Source organism: Thamnophis elegans, chromosome 3 (assembly GCF_009769535.1).
Source record: "Thamnophis elegans isolate rThaEle1 chromosome 3, rThaEle1.pri, whole genome shotgun sequence".
Lineage (NCBI taxonomy): Eukaryota > Metazoa > Chordata > Lepidosauria > Squamata > Colubridae > Thamnophis > Thamnophis elegans.
This window is the reverse complement of record NC_045543.1, coordinates 89,928,984-89,944,137: the sequence shown is the minus strand read 5'-3', so window position 1 is coordinate 89,944,137 and position 15,154 is coordinate 89,928,984.

Sequence of the window (15,154 nt, the reverse complement as noted above, 5' to 3'; positions counted from 1 at the left end):
TCAGGCAGCCTGAAGTGGGGAAGTGTGGAGAAGAGCGTGAAGTCCAGCAGAGGCAGGAAGGTTCTCAGCAATCCAGGAAGCCGCGAGGCTTGGTTTGGAGCCACGTGCCTCTCCCAGCCGCTTTTGCATCAGAGTGCTGAGAACCTTCTTGCCTCCACTGGACTTTGCGCTCTTCTCCGCACAAGAACATGAAGTCCAGGGGAGGCAGGAAGGTTCTCGGCACTCCAGGAAGACACAAAAGCAGCTGGAAGAGGTGCGCGGCTTGTTTTGGAACTCCGGGAAGGAAGAGTGTTTTCTTTGCTCCCCTTGCAAGGGAGTAGTAGGTGTCGTTTTTGCATCCCTGCCTCCCCTGGACTTTGACCTGGAGTTTACCAGTTGTCTTAAAGAGAAATGGACAGACTTGTGCGGCCCCAAGTGATGTGGCTCTCTCCAGGTAAGCACCCGCTTTCCTTCCTGCTGGTTTTTTTGTTGCTGAGGGGCAGAAGGAGAGTGGGGCGACCTATTTAGCAAAGTTCAACAGTGGGGGGAGGTAAGTAGCCCTCCTGTTCCTCCACCTCGTAGTGCCCCCTTCTTTAAAAAAAACTTACCTGGCTAAGAGGTCAGTGCTTCACTTAGGGGAGCTCTGGGGATGATGGTTCTTATGGAGGTGGTAACCAGCTGCCCTCAGGAGGGTGAGAAGAACTGTCTCTTTGCCTTTGCGGTGGTTTGACTGGGAATGGCAAGCCTGGCTGAACTTTTAGGGGAGAAGAGTCTCTGAATAGTTACACTGGAAAAACATGCATAGAGTTGTATAGTTGTACCTTACTTGAAAAGTACAAGATACAAAGACCTGAAACCAGCTGGGTTTATTCCTAAGTAAGGTTCGGTTTTCTGTGAGTTGTGGAAACTGGGAAGATTTATTCTGAATGCCCCCAAATCTTGAGGCTTGAGTGAGGAAGTAATTATTATTTCTTTAAAGGTTGAGGGGAGGAGCAAAATCTTCACTTGATTGAAAGCAAAGATAAGTTAGCAACCCTTGGCGGAGATGAATGTGAGTATGCTATGTTGATGGAATAATAATTGACCTTACAAAGCATTCCTGTTTTCTTGGGTAAAACAATGCACCTTAGCTCTGGAAAGGGCAAGTCAGCTCAACTTTATTTAAGAAAAATAGCTTATTGTTGGACTTCTAAATTTTGAAAGATAGTGCTTGCTCCTTCCTTGCACATACTGAAAACAAACTTGAGTAGCTATGTGGATTTAATGTGATATTTTGCAAGGACTGGGAAATCTCTCGTGCAATCTCTGAAAAAGAAAAACGTATTTGCATGTTAATGGGGGAAACAGGTGGGCTAATTATAATCTTAAACTATTTTTGGCTTACTATACAGATAATTTAGTGCAAAGCCCCGCACAACAATATTAGATTTCTGTGGTTTTATCTTTCTTGGTTGGTTTTGGGGAGAGCTATGGAAAGCTAAAACAAATGCTGTGTAACAAAGAAGCGTGAAACATTCTTTTTGATTTATTGGAGAATTAAAACCAAGCATTATTTCAAAGGAGAGAAGTTTCATATCATGCAACTTTCATCAAAACTTTTCCACATGCCCTTAAATCTTTGGGGGGGGGAGACAATAGTGAACATCTAGGAAGTAGGGTAGTAGTGGCAAATATCTTAGTATAATATTGTGATTCAACTATTATAAATTGTTCAGCAATAATTTAATTAAAAGAATTGTGCATACTATATTGTTATTTCTTAATGGGAAGTCCAATACTTTTTTCTTTGCATTTTCATATTTGGCTGAGTTTTTCAGTACTCCGACATATTATTCTTTTTTATTGGGATATATTTATTGGGTTTCAGTCTCTCATCAGTTAAGAAGATAAGAACTGCAAAGCAGGTGATTGTGCAAATATCGTAAGTATTTTTGGAATGTATGTGTGATGCTACCATTGTGAATTTCTTGTTAAGAACTCTTATCAAGTTTTAATATTATGACTGTCTAACTTATTTAGAGGGCAAGTGCTTGCTTGTTGCAGTAAAGTACAAATGCCATAAGCAAAACACCTGTTTACTCAGAGGTATATATTCCTGCTTAAATTGCTTGATAGCAGTGTGCAGAAACTTTAAATTGTATAGCTCACAGCAGTACAAAACCTTATATAGCAGTGACTACTCTTGAGGGTCCACATTGGCTGTTTCTGCTTCCAGTGATGCTTTTGAAATCTACTGGAACATATTAGGGATTTCTGCACTGAGAAGCAGAAGGATGGACTCTCACCTTCATGATGGGCTTTTGAGACACTGGAAAGCAGTGGGAACTTTTGCTACTTCTAAGTACTTCCAAATCCAATAAGAAATTGATTATCTTTCCTTGAGCCTCTTTATGCAGGGACAGGTGTTGAAAAATCCTTCAAAGAAATGGAAACAGTGAGTGAGTATGTGTGTGTGTTTGGGGGTGTGTGTTGTTTCTGTTGTGTAGGATTGGAATATAACTTATTGGCCCTGGATTTTGAGGGTGGAGAGAAGTTGCAGAAGCTGAAATGTGGTTGGGATTCCTATGTTTTCTCTCTTTTACATTTTCAGAGATTATATACAGTATAAAGAGTTAACAGTTGCACCAATTGTACTTTATGTTTCTGTACACAAAACAAAGAACAGGCAGTTCAGCACATGGCAGCCTGTCAATCTGAAAATACTCTGAAACAAATAGGTATTGTTTCTGGTGCACATAATTCCAAGTCCGAGATCTTAAGAGGGTGGCCAATTCAAGTAGTTTCCCCTCTACATACACAGTATATTGTATATTATACTCTACAAAGTGGTTTAAACAACAAAGGCAAGTGTGAGAGATCACACTGTTCTGCAAATAATCTTAGTAGCCTTTTGTATGGTGCAGTGGTGGGTTTCAAAATTTTTTAGAACCTCTTCTGTAGGTGTGGCCTGCTTTGTGGGAGTGGCTTGCCACCCATGTGACCAGGTGGGAGTGGCTTGATGGCCATGTGACTGGGTGGGAGTGGCTTGCTAGCCATGTGACTGGGTGGGCATGGCCAACTTGTAAAATGTGGTGAAACTCACTTTACAATGATCTTAATTAGCAACTAAATTGTTGGCTCAGAAACTCTGGCATTTGACGTACGCAAGTCTTAAAGCTGTCAAGTTATAAGACCCTTGCACCCCTAACCCTTTAGAAAAAAACCCCAGAGATGTTCAAACATTACATCTTTAAGACTTGTGGACTTCAACTCCCAGAATTCCTCCTCCAGTCATGTTGGTTCAGGAACTCTGGCATTGAAGTGTGCAAGTCTTAAAGCTATCAAGTTACAAGACCTTTGCACCCCTAACCCTTTAGAACAAAAATCCCAGGAGTTTTCAAACTTGACAGCTGTAAGACTTGTGGACTTCAACTCCCCGAATTCCTCTTCTCGCTTTTCATCTTGAATGGGGGGGAGGAAGCTGGAACCGGTTCTAAACGGCACTGTAGATTTGTGGAACCTCTTCTATAGAATAGGTTAGAACTGGCAGGAACCCACCCCTGGTATGGTGCTTATGTGTAGTGGTGTTAGTAGTAGCACAAAAGAAATTATACTTACAGACTGCATTTTCCTGTAGATTGTGGTATGAATGTATTTTTTTAAGCAACAGGCCAGAACCTGTTCGTATTAATAAGTAGGAAATCTGTTGGACATCAAACTTATTTTAAAAGTCTCATTATGTAGAACTCTTTTTAGTAGTCTGGATTATGGAAGAATTGCAGGAAAATATTAGTAATGTATATAAGACAGAAACAAGCTAAAATAGGGGTGGTGGTGAATCAACTTCTTGTTAATTGCCCATGTTTTGTTACAAACTACTCTAACTGCTGCCTGTTTTTTTTAGCAATAATGATTACACTGAATATGATATTGATATATAAAACATGTGATATGGTTCCAGGATTAGAGCTAGTCTATATTTGAATGGCCTGAAGGTGTGGTAATATTCAAGGAAACTAAAGTTGCAATCTAGGAAAGGCAGTTCTTGGTCCTCTAAGTACTTGGAAAATAGACCACCTGTGAACCATATGTAAAACCACCCTGATCGCCATATAGAAAAAAGTACGAAATAGGCCTGTATAAATCATTTGGTGGGATTTCAAAGCATTGGAAAGTTGTGGGAGTACTTTGGAATATCTGCTTCATTGACCAGATCTGGAGGAGTACTCAAAGTCCTGTAAAATAACTTGCCTAGCTTTAGTACAAATGCTAGGATTACATGGTACTTTGAATTCTGTTCCAAACAAAGTACTGAAGAGAATACAAGACTGTAAATATAGTACCCAAACACAACTCTTTAAAGTAGATATTTCATGAATCTAGGAAAAAAGTGCCGCTGCTTTAAAAAGTACCAAGTAGATGCTGTGGGCTTTACATTCCTATTTTCAAAAACAGTGCATAGCCCTAACAAGCATTATTATTTAATGAATTTAAGTTGTTGCCACTGCTTTTAAGTTAAACTCAGATGTATGGATGCCTATTTCTTTTCTGTGTAATTTATACCTCTATCTTGACTGGAAATGCTGACAACGTCTTGGCCACTCCCTCCCAGTCATATGACTGCCAAGCCACTCCCACTTAGTCACATGGCTGGGAAACCACTCCCACCTGGTCACATGACTGCCAAGACACTCCCACCCAGTCATATAGCCGGCAAGCCACTCCCTCAAAGCAGGCCACACCTACAGAAGAGGTTCTAAAAAATTTTTAAACCCACCACTGATACATACATACATACATACTACAGAAAACTTTTAAGATAACATGAACAGTTATGTATATTCCAAAAGTTATGAGATCATAATTTGGAAATCTGCCTTTATATAGACTACAGAGAACAGATGGCTGAACTTTTCATTTTTTAGGTACGCTTAGTTCCTGGAATTTTTGGCTCTCAGCTTTACCACAAATGGTCAAACCCTCTCTCCTCCCCCCCAACCTGTCAAATGTTACATCATTTCTTCCCTTCTATGCTGTGTGAAATGTATATTGTCTGTAACTGTAAAACTCCTAGTTTTAAGTGCACATAGCATACAGAGAGGGAGGCTATATGTGAGAAAAAACTTTAAAATATAAAATCATATTTCAGGCAAGAATATGGTTGTTCACTAAACATTCAAGAAGGATGTACTTTTTTTCACTAAAAACATAGGCAGATGACAGTGCCTTAACCAAGAAGTCGTATAAGAATTGGGAACAAAATGTTTTGATTTCAAGCTTATTATGACAGTTCACAGCAAAGTAGCTCAAGAAGGCAAAGGTCTAATCTTTTATATTTCTATTTTGTTAGTCACCCACTTCTTTCTGTCATCACTCTTCATAAAAACAATTGCTAGTCATTTTTTCCAGGCCTTATTCCAGAAATAAAAGCATGCTATTTATTGACAAACCTGTGTAATATTTATACAAATGAAAAGAATGGAAAAGAAATCTCATATTTAGGGTCCCATCTCTTGTTCATAAAACCCAGAATGATGAGATCTAAAATGAACTAACCAAACTCCTGCAATATTTCTGGCTAATGATTAGTTATTTTATATTCTTTTGGGTTTTCCCAAGACTTTAGTCCTTGGCACATGGATGCCACAAGGATGTGTGAAAGGGTAGTGAGTAAGCATGAGGCAGCTTTGGAAGTGTTAGGAACCCTGCTTTGCCTTCAGGTAAATGTGACATATGGAACATAACATGCAACAGGATTGCCTACAGGGATTTCAACAGCCCTTAGAATTAAAACTGACCTTAAAAGCTGACCTTTTAATCTTTGTCACCTGAGCCATTTCCCTGCTACAAGTTACCTGTCCACTCTCTCGCTATTATTAATTGCTCCTGTTTATTCCCCCCTCTCTAAAGGCCATAACAGCTTCAGGGGCAAGGTTTCATTGCCTCTATTCACTTTTCAGAACACGGTTCATATTTGTTTTGGGTTATTTGCCATTCTACTCAGCAAAGACTCTGTCAGGTCTGTAGTTATATTCCTTTTAGGATCTTTGGCCTGCCACACTCTCTATTATTTTACTATGCTGTTTCAATAGTGGAGTAATTGGGAGGGGGAATAATAAGGAGTAGAATTGTAGAATGTGTCATTGTCATAATAAAACATTCCTTTCCAGAAGCCCAAGATCATATTTTGTCTCCGCACCTCTGCACCTGACTGGAATTAGATGGGTAGAAATGCCAGCATGGCAGAGGAACATTGGACCATGTGATGGACTTGTAGATGTGAAGAGAAGGTTTTAAACTTTCAAATGGGTGGAAACCCAGGAAACTTTCAGATTCGGGTTTCCACAATTTGTACCAACATGTCTGTCTTATTAAATTGGAACTTTGATGAAAGCTATGCCTTGAATTCTGATTTAATTCTGGTTGATATTTGGAATGCTGACAGACTCTCTATTCCGGGCCTGTCAAGCTGGTGGCCTGTGGACCAGATATGTATAGGTTGACCAGATGTCCCGCATCTGGTGGGACAGGCACGCCTTTTCATAATTTTTCCCGTGTCCCGGGCCGTTTTAGAAAAACCCCGCTTTATTTTGGGGCTTGCTTGCTCCCCCGCCCATCAGCTGCTGCTAGCTCGCTCGTTAGTTCCCCCATCTATTTCTAAAAATCTAAGCCAGCCCAGCCTGCCGCTCACTGATTGGCCTGGACTCCTTGTGTTTTCCCTGTGTCTCCCAGGTCGCGCCCGTCCTGTGTGCGAGAAACTACAAAGGGCGCGAAGGAAGCAGCGCAGCAGCGGCGGCACTGGGGAGGTGCTGCCCCCAGAGCCCAAGGGTGGGTGGGCTGGCTGGCGAGTGGGTGCCTTTCCCTGTGTCTCCCAGGTTGCGCCTGTCCTGTGTGCGAGAAAGGCACCCGCTCGCCAGCCCACTCATCCTTGGGCTCCGGGGGCAGCACCTTCTCAGCTCCGCTGCTGCCGTGCTGCTTCCTTCTTGCCCTGCAGTGTTTTCCCTGTGTCTCCTAGGTCGCGCCCGTCCTGTGTGCGAGAAACTCTGCAGGGCGCGAAGGAAGCAGCACAGCAGCGGCAGCGCTGGGGAGGTGCTGCCCCCGGAGCCCAAGGGTGGGTGGGCAGACTGGCGAGCGGGCGCCTTTCCCTGTGTCTCCCAGGTTGCGCCCGTCCTGTGTGCAAGAAAGCCGTCTGGGGCAGCTTTCCCAGCCTCCTTTCTGTGCCCCCGCCCCGGTTCCACCTCCTCCGGCTAGCGGCCAACAGAAGGGAAAGGCAGGAGAAAGAGCGAAGGCGACGATGGCGCTGCTCTACTCTGTCCTCCGCATGGTGTTGGGCCTTTTTTTCGCCGTCAGCGGGGGATCACCGGAGACACCCACCGGCAGATGGTGAGCGGGGCGCCTGCGAGGCGGGAGGGCACAGAAGTAGGGAAGGGAGGGAGGGCAGCGCTAATGGATGCTCTTTCTCCGTCGCGATCTCCTCTTTTGATCTGTGACCACGAGCCGTTCCTATTGGCCGTTTCCTTTGTGATGTCTGTATCAGGCACCGGGCTTAGTTTCCATATTTTAAGAGAGACTGGAGATCGTGGGGTTTCTTGTATGCTGCAAGGAGAGGCAGAAGCCAAGAAGAGCCGGGCCTGCCTTCTCGCTACCCCCGTTCCACCCCGGTCACCGGGGATGGGGACAGCTCTCCGCTAGACTCGCTGCCAAACTGGACGGGGAAAGGAGAAAGCTGTTCCCACCAGGTGAAGTCAGAACCATGCTGTGACCAAAGTTTGGAGAAAAATGGTTTTGTGTGTGTGTGTGTGTGTGTTTGATTGAGAGACGGATCCAGTAAGGGAACTGCGCCTATTTAGAAAAGGTAAATTATTGCAAACATGTATGGGGACAGGTTGGGTGGTAGAGAGAAAGTGATAAAAGAGTGGGAGAGAGGAAGAAAAAAGAGGGGAGAGAGACAGAAAGAGACAGAGAAGGAGAGAGAAAGTGACAGAAGAATGGGAAAGAAGGAGAGAGAGAGAAAGAAAAAGAGAAAGCGGGTAAGAGAGAGAGAGAAAGAGACAAAGATGAGAGAGAAGGGAGAAGGAGAAAGTGATAGAAGAATGGAAAAGGATGAGAAAGAGAAGAGAGAAAAAGAGAAAGAGGGTGAGAGAGAGAAAGAGACAAAGAGGAGAGAGAAGGGAGAAGGGAGAAGGAGAGAAAAAGTGACAGAAGAATGGAAAAGAAGGAGAGAGAAAGAGAAGAGAGACAAAAAGAAAGAGGATGAGAGAGACAGAGAGAGAAGAGAGGAAAAGGAAAGAGTAGAGAGAACATCTCATTTCAACCCTGAGGTGCAAATATTCTCTTTGATTGGTAATTGTATTTGCCCATTTACTATCCAATACTCTCATTTCTCCTTAAGTTCATGAAGAATTCCCTTCTTTTTATTGAATTTATCACAATACCTTGAGAACAACTTTTTCAGCATAGCTTTACAGCTATTTAAAATATATAGTAATTTAGGTCAGGTTTTCAGAACATTAGTCTATTTATAAGTCAATGGTTGCGACCATTTTTCACACTTAGCAACCGTTGCAGCATCCTCATGGTCATGTGATCAAAATTTTGTTTGGCAACAGATTTGTATTTATGCTGGTTTCAGTGTCCTGGGGTGACCTTTTGACAAAATATAAAATTTTTAATCAAGCCCCCCTCCCTCCCCCCCGTCAATGGTGTCCCTCTTTACCAATCTGAAAATCTGGTCACCTTAGATATGTCACATGCAGGCCACGGCCACCCCAGCTGTGCCAAGGCAAAAAACATCATGATGTATCACGATCTGGCCCGTGACACAATCAAGTTTGACATCTGTGCTCTACTCAAAGAATTCAAAGCAATATGCAATGAACATAAAAAAAAGACAATTATGATAAATCAAATGAATATTCAAACATTATTAATATAGCATATCAAAAAGTTTCTTAGTTTGTAACAAATTCACACTGAAATCCTATTTTGAATAGCAAAATCACAGAAGCATAGAACTGGTGTTGGAAGGAATCACAAGGATCATGCCATACAACCCTCAGCAATAGGCAGGAAAACCAGTTAAACCATTCATGACAGGTAGGCATTGAAATAAAACCACAGAGGTCCATAAAAGGATTCCTCCTGTGACACAATAAACCGGCTCATAGATCATGCCATGCCAAAAGATGGTTTATTGGGCATTTTATAAGCTCAGGCTTTGTGGCTTGTTAACCATGATTTATGACACTGCAAGAAGTGAAACCCGATTGTTGTAACTCAGTCAGTACAGTGGTGAAAACAAACCATGACTTAACAGTGTGTGAACCAGATTTGGCTCTATTATAGCTCTATTATATTATAGATTGCTCTATTATAACTTATTAGAATGCATGACTATCATAACCTGGTTTGAATTTCATTCATGTTATCGCATATTTAAATCACAGGTTTGCTCAAACATTCCCATTTCCTCAATGGATTTTGTTTGTCATGTTTTTCAAGCTACCATTCTCCATAAGGAAAACAGTCCATAATCTGCTGTGTATAAGATGTTGTTGCCAGCACCTGAATGCCGGACCCTGATGCATCAGCAGCCTCAAGAGGAGCTGAGCCAAGTATCCTGAAGCATCATGAACATAATGAGGTCACTAAGCAGGCTGGCAGTAGGACTGGAAACAATGGGATAGGAAAATTTGCACTGATTTGCCTCAAGCACCTCAACTGGGAAGCATATGCTTGAACAAGAATTTTCCGTCAATCTTTTTTTTTTTTAATTCAGTGTAGTGAATGGGTGGATTTAGTCTCAGACTTCTTTCACCATCCTGTCCCCCTTTTTCTCTTGACTGGAGACTGCTGTCTGCTGGTACACAAGACAGTTATGCTTTCATACAGAGGCTTAAAATAGCTTTTGTGGGCCAGGAGGTCAGATTAAGTGAACAAGCACAGCTGCTGTACAACATACGATTCTGAAATTCTTGTTGCTTTTCTTGTCCTATTAGCAGGCTACCTTCTGCTGTAGATGCATTCAGGCTAATTAGATACCTTCCTTCCTTCTCTACATAGGCTAGTGGGTGTACAAAATTCAACAAACATTATCAAGGTAAATTATAAAGATTTTAAAAAAATAGAAGCTTGTTTTTCAGGACAAGAATGCTTCTGAAAAATCGTCAAGCACAGTGTTAGGGTGAAAGGGAGAAAGTTGTGGAAGCGTTAACACCCTTAGTGCTTAAAACAGCATGAAAGGGAGGAGAAATACTTCAGATTGTACTGCATGCCAATTTAGACAGCTCACCATTCAAAATGATATGTATGACTATTCTGTAAATGTATTTTTACACTAAAAGCAAATATTGTTGTTGAATTCTAATGAATTGACTGATGCTAGTAGTCCCTATTTGCAGACAATTGAAAAGGCATTTACTGAAAGGATCATAATGTTTCAAGTATAGTTGAGATGAAACGTCTCCTCCAATTTATGCATGCTCATATATCAATTTGGAAAAGAGCATTTCATGGAGATGGCATTTTACCATGACAATGGTAAAAGAGATTAGTATTAGAGATCCCTTTTGCCCTTTTATTGATTTTTTTTTCAAAACTAACAATTGCAATAGAATCCTTTTTCCAGCAACCGGAATACTTGCGAGTCACAGATGAACATCATAATTTATAATAACAACTATATAACAAAACACAAAAAACAAAAAAGTACCTAAGTATTCTTATGACAATAACAATCAAGGGACGGTGGTGGAGATAGTGGGTGCACTTTAGATCTAGAGAACCCTGAAAGAAGTAGATTATCTAGAACTATTACAGTTGGATTTCAGACTGGAATTCAGTATGGTAGCAGTCTTGACTATGCTTGTCAAGGATCTGTAGAGCATCTGGGATGAGAATGATGTGCCCACCTTGATGCTGCTTGATCTTGTAGTGGTATACAGTACCTTTACTTTTTTGAGGCCAACTTCAGAGGCACTATTTTGTGATGTCTCTGTACTCCTTTCTCTGTGGCCAGATTCAAAGTTGATTACAGAGAGAGGAAGTTATGTTTGTGACTCTCACTTGTGGGGTGCTCCATGGCTCAGCCACGTCTTCCTTTTTGTTTTAACATTGACATAAAACTCCTTGGTGAGTTCATCTGCCAGTTTGAGATCAAGTGTTATCGATGTGCTGATGTTACTCAATTATAAATCCTACATTAACCATTGTCAAAGTCCTGGCCCAGTGCTGGTAGTCCTGACTGGACAGAAGCCGATTCAGACCCAATTGTTACAAAACAGAGTGGCATGGTCTGAGCCCTCCCAGTTTTAGGGCAATTCCAGTCTTTAGTAGAGTTGCACTTCCTATGTATGATCCCTATGTGAGATTGATCTGCAATCTACCAGCCTTACAGATCATGTCCAGATAGTTGCACCCATTCTTGACCTGGGAAGGACTTGAAACAGTTCCTCATGTCTTGGTCACCTCATGATGTATGGCACAGTATGGAACCGCCTTTGGAGACCACTTTGAATGTTAAGTAATGGTTGGTTTTCTGGTCAGATTTATTTTTATCTTTGTTATTTACTATTAAATGCAAGCCATCCAGAATCACTGAAGAGTCAGGTGGCCTCAAAAATCTGATTTCTGTTTTAAATTAATTAATTACACACATGCACAAAACTCAACATCCCAACATTGTTCCGAGTTTAAGTTTATGAGTTATTTTTAAAAAACCAGAAATACTTTATATTATTTCAGATGCCATTGTCTGCTCAGTAGTTCTGTAAGCAATTCCTCTCAGAATAATTGTGTAGCACAACATCTCAATATCATCCTTACAGATATGGGGCTATGAGAAATCATGATTCTTGGATGAATGCAGAACAACAAGCCGGTTCTTACTTTATATCAGGTTAGTTTGGACAATCTATTCTTATTGAACAATCTCATCAATTCCCTTTCCAAACTCTAATTTTCAACTGTAGAGGTGTCACTAATTAAAACAACTACTGAATCCAACTCAATTTTTATTCTTTATACATGGACCAGCAGCTTGTTTCTGCATGTCCTCTGCAGGCCTGCTTGTCCTTGTGAATATAAAAAAAGGTCTGTTCTTGTGTGATAAACTATCATTCTCCCAAATCTTTCATTCTCCAGGTGACTTGGTGGTAAAGGAAGTACATATTATATCCTCCAGCACATTACATTTAAATTGTAAAATAAATTAAAGCCACAAGAATCCTTTGTTATTAAGATGCTACATGTGAGAGGTATGAGCGATGAAGGAGGTTTGCTCTGCCTTTACTCATTTTTGTTAAGAAAAAGTCTCCATCTATTTTGATAAGCAAACAACGTAGTTTGAGATTAAATACCTATCCACGTTTTTTATTAACCCACAAGAGATGTGCAGCAAACTACTTCTAGCAGACCTTGGTTTAAATCACAGTTCCCTATCATTTTCTAATTATTAGATGGTAAAGCCTATCTTGCAATATTAAAATATTTCATAAAAATTATTTCGTAGACTAGCAAAATTTATTGCACACAAGTGACATTTTTCAGTGTCACTGGCACACATATGCTTGCTTTTAATAAAAAGATATTATCAGTCTTTTTTAAAATATAGAGATATTATATGCATCTATCAAATGGGTAGATTTAATCATACAGGAAAAAAGAATTCACACAAGTCAACAGATTACATGCTGTACAATGGAGATCTGTAGTTAATTTATATTGGCTGTATATAAAAGAAACTTCCTCTCAAACTTTAAAAGGAAATGGGTGATAGGAGTTCCCCTTGTGAACTTTTCATAAAAAGTATCCAAGGTTCAAATTATGTCATCTTCACATATTACTGCCAATTAGTATGGAGAATGTTAGGACACATTAACTCAAATTATAACTGTAAGGCAACTGTCTATATTTCTTTGCAAACTCAACTAGGATTTGCTATGGATTCTTGGGGATGTTCTCTTCCAGTTGCAATAACTACAATTTTTTTCTCATAATTCATTGTGTTGCATTTTTTAAAATAATCCTTATCTAGAAAATAAGACTTAAGTTTAAAATAAAACTGGACTGCAACTTTACTTTCATTGCATAATTAGGAAATTCCATTTTCATTTAATTTTTTTAAAGGATTAAAAAGAAAAGATATTGAACTATTATGAAATATCATGTGGCAGCACTTATCATAATTGCTTTGGCTGATTTTGCAAAAGCTAAGCAAAGGTGAATCTGGACATGTATTGAATGAATCAGGAAAATGTGAGGGTGAAGACTAGGCTAGGAAAGGAGAGAGGAGGAGATTTCTGTTCTCTTCTCACATTTCCTGTAGTGGAGAAGGATAACTCATTTTTTTTTGCATGTTTTGAAATGATCCTGTTCTTGTATTTTAAACCCTGTTTTGTGAAAGGATGTGTTCCTTCCAGTATCACATTTGGAGAGCAAAGAAACATAGAACAGTAATCAAGTATTTTCAAGATCCACAAACATGAACCAAAATAGGAGGGGCATCACTGGATAAAAAGCAAAGTTGATCGTGTTTGCTCATTATATATTTTGCTGTATTGTATTCCTATGGCCAAGAAATAAGCCTCTGCGGTGATCCCTTGTTGATGGAATCAATTGCAGAGAACTGCTGCAAGAAAATAACTGATTGTGCAAGTTGTATCTCCAATTCATTCTTGCTCTATCTTGTCTTGTTTCTTCGTTGTCTTTATATAGTAAATATTTTTAAAGGCATAATGAATAAAAGATTCTCTTGCTTAATAATAATGGGATGAATGAAGACTTAAGTACACTTAATGATCAAAATTTATGGCACTTAGGTTAATCATTAATAGTCTTTCACACTCAGTGCTGTGAAACTAATTTATGTGAATCCATGCAAATCTGTTTTTAACTCACCATATAAATACATACCCAGTGAATGACATTAGGTTGCAAGTGTCTTTGTTCACTATTTCCATCACTGATAAACATAACTGAACACACTAAATAATTGTCTTACTAACCATAATGCTAAATAATAATTCTGGAAAATTACAGTAGATTATATGGCAGCAGGTCAGGTGCTATTTTAAATAGCATTATCCTGCTAACAATTGTATTGTTAATTTATTGGATTAAATAAATGCATTGTGTTTTTCAATAAACCTAAATGAAAAAATGCTACTCTTTTGTTGCTGTTCATCATGAGCAATCACACCAGTTTATATAAATGTCCTCTAGAGACAACATTGCCTTTGACCTTACATTTTGATAAACAGTTTGATTAACTGTTGTCCTGAATATCATTTGACACTGGAAGAAACACTTATTATCTCTTCACCGACCTAATTTCCATTATCCTTTATGTCATCTGATGCATAACAGAAAAGTAAATAAATACATCAAGTCATTTGTCTGCTAGCTTAGATATTCTTTCCCTTTCCACTCTTCCCTATTCTCATATTTCTCTCTTTTTATTTAATTGATTATGTTCCACTTTAATGCTTTAGTCTTTAATGACTTTAGCAGAATCTTAACTGAGACATGAATAATCTAATTAAAGGGAAAATTTCACTTTGCTTACATTCGATTCCATTGCTGGATGTGTTTTTTTTATGAGCACTTGTAACATTTTTGCTGATACGTATGAAAGTAAGGGATCTTATAAATAGCACAGAAAATGCAATTTAAAACACACACCACTACTCTCCAAACTGATTAACACTTATCATCTTCCTTTCTTTGTGGCTATTGTTTCAAACAAGATGATATGAATGGAATTAAATATTCACTGTTCAGTTTTCACAATTTGGTCAGAATGAAATGAAAAATACAGATAGGATCCACATTTACATTAAATTCCAAGCTATTATGTGATGGTAGGGGATGGGGATCTTGGTAAGGTGTAAATGAAAATTCACCCACTGTGGTTTGCATATCTTCACACATGACTCAAATAAATCTCAGTGTAGATTAATATCATGATCCAAACTAGGATTAGTTTAAAATTACTTCAGTAATTTGTTTGTCAGCAGCTTTACTGAATAAAACCTAAGTCCATCAAATTTCATATTAAATACTCACAATTCACTCTAAGCATTAAATATTAAGATCATTGAATGTTTGATTTTCCAGAAAATTCTTTAGATGGAAAATCTTATGGCTTCTGTTTTGACCATGTCTCCTTTATAATGTTTTCAACATGAAAAGAACATTC